This window comes from Protobothrops mucrosquamatus, unplaced genomic scaffold (assembly GCF_001527695.2).
Source record: "Protobothrops mucrosquamatus isolate PMUCROS unplaced genomic scaffold, P.Mucros_1.0 scaffold45, whole genome shotgun sequence".
NCBI lineage: Eukaryota > Metazoa > Chordata > Lepidosauria > Squamata > Viperidae > Protobothrops > Protobothrops mucrosquamatus.
The window spans coordinates 4,225,096-4,232,051 of NW_015386427.1; the positions used below are offsets into that span (position 1 = coordinate 4,225,096).

The 6,956-nt window shown below is 43.9% G+C and overlaps 1 pseudogene; it reads right to left on the minus strand.

Annotated features, from left to right (window-relative positions):
• Positions 1–4,273: 4,273 nt before the first annotated feature.
• LOC107283610 lies at positions 4,274–6,562 on the minus strand (annotated as a pseudogene).
• Positions 6,563–6,956: the final 394 nt, after the last annotated feature.

Genomic DNA, 6,956 nt, shown 5'->3' on the forward strand with positions numbered 1-6,956 from the left:
TAAAAAGTAATTTTAATGGGAATACAGCAATCAATATTTGGCTTTTAATTAGGTTTTAGTGGGGTTATTTTGTGTATTTTTGTATGATTTTTTGTATCTTGTATATTGTATTTGTGTTTTTAATATGCTGTGAACCGCCCTGAGTCCTACGGGAGAAGGGCGGTATACAAATTAAATTAACCTAACCTAACCTAACCATTGTTTTAACCACCACAATGTGACTTGTTGTTTCTGAATACTCTGAGAAGGGTTAAAAGAATGAAACATGAAGCTCAAGCATCCTAGGCTGGATTTTAGAAAAATGGAAATCTTGTCTGGCATTCTGTTTTGAAAAATAAAAATAAATAATCCAACAGCCTGCTTTGTCATCCTTCTCCTTAGGACTAATTAATTTGCATACCTAATAACTCACTTCCAGCTATTGAAATATGCAGATGAAAACAAGGGTAGCCAGAAACCAAAGCAAAACCACACATTAAGCTGCTTATGATATAATATAATTAGGCTATGCTGCACTTTTTCTTCCAAATTCTAATTTATAGGGATTGAATTGCTAGGTACATTTTTCACATTGAGGTTTGGAAAAGTTTATTTTGACCTGGCAAATGATTTTAAAACTGAGGAAAAGCAGGTCAGCTTGTGGGGGGGGGGAGGAGAAGAGGAAGTATGGATGGAGCTTGTTATCTGTGCAACTCCAGCATACAAAGAAGTGGTGTGAATTTCAACTTTCAGGCCTGCATTAAATCAGTGGAACTGTAGAAATGAGGAATGACATAGTTTACCCCAGTGGTCTATGTAAAGACCATATCTTTGAAACGGCTGTATCAAATTCTCATAAGCCATTGGCTCCATTAAAGTCACATGTTTCATTAACTTAGGAAGGAAGGAACTTATTAGTTGTCCTCTCTCATGGCATATGGCCCTTTAAAAAACAATATTGTTCTGAGATATTCTTCAAGTCAGCACAGTCTAAAGGGGTTCGCTTTTATCTCTCTATCGAACGCACTTCTTAAGTTTATACTTTCTTGACTTAAACTCTTTCTCAGATTGATTGACAGATTGTCATCGTTTAACTCCTTGGTCTGGAGAATTTAAGTATTATTTCTTTTTTTAGCTTCATTCCCCTCCCCCTCTTCCATTGCTTCATAACCTGCATTTTCTAAGAAAGAGACCGTCATGAGAAATAATGTTTTTTTTTTTTTTTTGAAAAGGCAGTGATTGTCACTGAAACCGATATGTCTGTCTGATAACAAAAACTGTCATTGCCTCACATGGAACATGCACCCTCGGGAGATGGAGGACAAAGGCGCCCTTAGAGAAGATCTCTCAGCCATGTGCTGTCTCTGATCCCTGTGGCTCCAGTCAGAACCACAAGCTATTTTTTTCTCATATGCCACTCGAATGGATCCATGGAAAAGTATGAAAAGTTTTCATTTAGAGAAAGGCTTATGTTCTTTGGGGACTGGATAGTCGTTTTCCTTCTTTTCTTTTATATATACACATCGATTGAGTAAAAAATGAATTGTTGAAAGGAAAATACACACGCATGACTTTTCTGCAATAACAATCTGATACATTCTTGGCAAATGAATCATTCGTATATATTTCCAGCTGCATTTTTGAATCACTGCCGAGTCAAGTCCACTGTGGGATTCTCAGCAGAGCCTGATCAGGGGCACCAGGTAGTCTTGAAATCAGGACCTCTTTTAGAGGAAGGGCAGCAGGCCAATAGCTCCAAGCAACAAGGGGTGGGTTAAATATTGATACAGTGAAAGGCACTGATACTCTTCATTCAGAACAGAAAAACTAAATGCATACGAATTTCAGATTTATTTTGGTATTGGCCCACTGTCCAATAGCTCATTGTCCAAAGAAAGCAAAAAGGAGAAAATAAACTTAGGGGGAGGAAGGGGGACTTAAACAAATATATCTCATTCTTTAAAACAAGCCTTGTAGTTCAGCATGGGCAGAAAAGCAGGAAATACTGTATAGAAAAACTAAGACTAAAGCTAGTGTGCTTTGAATCCCAAACTGGAATTAGCTTCATTATGAGATACAGGTCGCACATTTTATCTATGCAAGTGGGCAGTAATTTCAAACAAAGTAAAGGGAAATTAAACATAGCACTATAATTCTATATATATAGAATATATATATATATATATATATATATATATATATATATATATATATATATATATATATATATATATATATATATATATTTGTTTTCTGAGGTTTTCGCGGGTGTTTGTATGTAGGTCTTTAGTTATTCGGGTTTTCTCCCGCGTAGAATTAGAAGTGCCTTGGAATAAATTCCATTAAATTCAGTAGCGAATACTTCTAATATGTAGACATCCAATATTATACAATATATTCAATATTTTTTTTTGTCGTTTAAGTGAATTTTCTGCTGATTAAGGCTCACTGAACAGCATATGAAATATTTTAGATTTCCAATTACTGCATTAATGGAAGTCTCCGCAGAATCGAGCAGACATCTATCAGCAGAGAAAGTCAATTAGATATCAATTAGATATAATATAAATATCTTACATTTGCTTTTAAATATCTTACTATTTTGACCATATCTGCCCTAGTGAATCAGATAGACCAATTTTTTTAATGCAAATATTCACATAAATGATACAGCAACTATCTTTTCTAACATGCATGAGAAAGAGATATGGTCTGAGAGGCAAATGAGAGTAATGAGAGTGTTGTCTTTTTGTATGGAAGGTTGACAAGTCACAGCCATCTTTTGCCATAACTGGGCTAAATTCAAACACAAAAGTTGTCGGTTGTTTTAGAACAAGATCCCATTTTTTATGTATTCGGTTCTTAGGTATTAGATGAAGACACATGATGAACAAATAATCTCTTTATTGATCTTCTGAGCCTGCTGAATACTTCAGCAGGCTCAGGACACAACACCCCTCCCCCTAGATAAAACACACCTTAGCTGTACACACAGGCACATTTGTTCAAGGGGCAGGGAGTAGTGAGTTACAATGGCCTGCACACAGGCAGAACACATGTACACAATAATTATTTTAACTAAACAAAAATACACCCACAATCATATATTGTAGCTAACACTCTGTACTGAGTGTTAGTCAGCATCCTATTCCAGACCAGCAAGGTTCCCTTTTGCTTGACAGAAACCTCACATAGTCTCCAAGATTTTGGGTGGGCACTTGGCCCGCTGTGACCTTCTAATGGCTGGTGGGTGTGCCTGGCTTACCTGCTCGCCTACCAGGCTAGGCAGACTAGGACTTTGGTGCCCCAAGGACCCAGGTGACCCACCCAGCTGCTGACTGGCTGGACCCTCTAAGTCCAAGCCAGAGTTCCTTGGAGGGGTGGAAGTCCCCGAGTCCACAATGGACTCCTCTTGGGAGCACTGTCCCTTGAGCCCAAGGCCAGCAGTTGGATGGCCTGAGTGGCAGAAGTGCCCCAGTACTCCATAGTCCCCGTGTATGTGCTGGAGGTGCCAGAGTCAGGAGCTGCCTCCATGGCAAACCCCCTTTCTAGAGACTTCCTTTTTGGAGCAATAACTGAACTGTGAGAGTGCCCCTGGTGAAATTCCCTGTCTGGGGCTGTGTTTGAGTTGTGTGGATGCCCCCGGTCTGGAGCACTATCTGAAGTATTTGGATTATGTGGGTACCCCCGGTGCAACTCCCTGTCTGGAGCAATGACTGATGTGTGGGATGATCCTCTTCCCGGAGAATTCCAGTTTGGAGCACTTGCGGAATCCAGGGATGACCCCTGAACAGCCTCAGCGGCAGTCTCAGCAGCTTGGGAGACACTACTAGAACTGGGAAACTGTGAACCAGAATGCAGATTATGGTCCTCCTCCCCCCAGAGCAGAGCCAGGAGCGGAAGCGTGGCTGTTAAGCCTCCAGCGCAGTTGATTGATGTGTCTGCAGATGACACGTCCATCATCCAAGGCCACTTCGTATGACAGCGGCCCAGAGACCTTGCATACCACTGCTGTGACCCAGAGATGTCCAGGTCCATAGTTCCTTGCCCAGACCGGATCGCCCACCTGAAGTCTCCTAGGTGCCCGCAGCTGTGACACCTGAGAAACCACCCGGTCTGGGTGCAACCTATCCAGTTTGGTGATGAGGCGGCGACCCCAGCGGAGTTCTGCTGGGCTCTTCCCTGTGGCTGTGCAAGGTGTGGTGCGGTGTGCAAGAAGGAAATCTGCTAACCTGTGATGCCAGTTACCATAAGTCAGTTTCTTGAGAGCATCTTTGGTAGTGCACACCATCCTCTCTGCTTGGCTGTTGGAAGATGGGTGGAAGGGAGCAGACGTTGCATGCCAGATCAAGTTGGCCTGAAGAAAAGCCTGGAACTCAAAAGATGTAAATTGGGGGTAAATTGGGGGCCATTATCTGAAACCAGGATATCTGGAAGTCCATGTGAGGTGAAAATTCCTCTCAACACCTGGATGGTCCTGGCAGTAGTAGTGGAGGAAACAGGAACAACCTCTAGCCACTTGGAATGGCTGTCAACAAGGAGAAGGAAGAATTGCCCATGAAAGGGCCCATTGTAATCTATATGTACCCTTGACCAAGGGGTTTGTGTTTCCTCCCACCTATGTACAGGGGCCTGGGGCATTTCAGGCCTTGACTATTGGCATACTTGGCACCCATGAACCTGGGCCTCGATGTCTTTATCGAGCCCAGGCCACCAGATATGGCTGTGTGCAAGCGCTTTCATCCTTACTATTCCTGGATGTCCCTCATGCAGAGAGAGCAAGACTCTAGTCCTCAATGAAGCTGGGATGACTACCCTACTACCCCATAACAGGCACCCTTTGAACATAGAAAGTTCGTGCTTCCTTTGCCAGAAGCTTTGAAACTCCGTATTTGGACACGTGTCAGGCCATCTGACAAGACCCATGTCAGCACACTTGTGAGCGTGTGATCAGTGGCAGTTTCTGCAGCCATGTCCCTAGCATTGAGGGGAGATTCAGGCAACTCCTGAATGGAAAGAATGTTATTAGCAGGAGCAGGATCTGCCTCTATTTGTTTGAGAGGTAATCTGCTGAGGCCATCTGCGTGGCCCATCTCCTTTCCAGGTTTGTGAATGAGTGTATAATCATATGCTGACAGGAAAATTGACTATCTCAGCATACGTGGAGAAATAATGTGTGGTGTCTGTTTGTTAGTTGTAAACAAACCCAGCAGAGGCTTATGGTCTGTGTAGACTGTGAAGTGGCGGCCATATAAGAAATCATGGAATTTCTTTATGCCAGCCACTATGGCCAAGGCTTCTCTGTCAATCTGAGCGTAATTCCACTCTGCAGATGACAGAGTCCTTGAATAGTATGCTACAGGGACTTGTGTCCCATCAGCCTTCAGGTGGCTAAGTACTGCTCCCACCCCATAAGGAGATGCATTGCATGCGATGCACACAGGCAGTTGCTCATTGAAATACGCTAATACAGCATTTGAAGAGAGCAAGGCCTTAACCTCATTAAAACTCCTTTCATGGACTTTAGTCCACTGCCATGGAGCCTGCTTGTAAGGGCTCTGCCATGGAGCCGGTGTAAGGGCTCTGCCACTGCAGCCTTATGTGGGACAAATGCGTGATAGAAATTTAAGAGCCCCAAGAAAGCTTGCAGCTCACTCTTGGACTTCGGACTTGGGGTCTGCTGAATCGCTTGAAGCTTGGATTCAGCAGGGTGGATGCCTTGAGCATCAATCCTGAAGCTTAAGAAGTCAGTGGAAGTGACTCCTATTTTGCATTTGTCTTGCTTCAATTTAAGGCCTGCTTGGCAGAAACGAAGCAAGACAGCCCTTAATCTTTCTGCTAGATTTTGAGATGACTCCCCAGCAATGAGGATGTCATCGAAGTAGGGACAGACCCCAGGAATACCATGAAGTGTGCGTTCCATGACACTTTGAAATATGCCAGGGGCTACATTAACCCCAAACTGCAGTCTTTTAACCTTAAAGGGCCCTCTATGTGTTACAATCGTTTGGGCCTCTGCAGTTGCCTCATCAACAGGTAGCTGTTGATAGGCCTGTGCCAAATCAAGTTTTGCAAAAAGGCGCCCCCCTTTGAGGGAGGCCAGAATGTGGCTTACCACCGGCACTGGATATGCGTGCTGTTACAACGCTTTATTCAGTGTGCACTTATAGTCTGCGCATATGCGGACTTCTCCATTAGCCTTTAAAGGCATTACAATGGGGGTTTCCCATGGAGTAGAATCCACAGGTTCTAAGATGCCCTGCTGGAGCAGCTTGTGCAGCTCTGCATCTATCTTGCTTTTGAGGGCAAAAGGCACCTTTCTAGGCTTGATCCTGATAGGCGTGATAGTTGGGTCTAAACGTAATGCAATGGGAGGCCCCTTGTAGGAGTCAAGCTCTGAGCTAAACACATCAGCAAACTCCTTGCAGACTTCTGCAAGGTCCAACTTTTGCAGGCTGTGAAGCCCAGTCACTTGGATTCCAAGGGCCTCGAAACAATCGAATCCAATAAGACTCGTGCGTTCACCCCCAACTATCACCACATCTAGGAGGCCCTCAAAAGCCTTATGCTGCACTTTGAGCATAGCCTCCCCTTTCACACTGACTTTGGAATTCTGTAAGTCAGTGAGGATTAAATTTGATGGCCTGAGTTTGACTCGAAGGCCACTACTGCTGCAAATCCTTTTGAAGGTGTCAAGTGAAATGATTGATAGAGCGGACCCTGTGTCCAACTCCATCGATAAGGGAACCCCTTGCAACTTCACGTCAATGTGAAGTTTTTTCTTAAGGGGCTTATGTGTCCCTGTCCTGAGAATACTCCTGCGCGATGTGCAGAAACCCGTCCTGTGTTGGCTGGGGACCCTGGTACCTTTCTGAAGCAATTCTTCCCGAGGTTGGACCTTCTGGCGACCCAAACAGACAGAGGCAATGTGGCCTTGCCTGCCTTATGCCCAGCAAATGGTGGAGCGGAATCTGCAG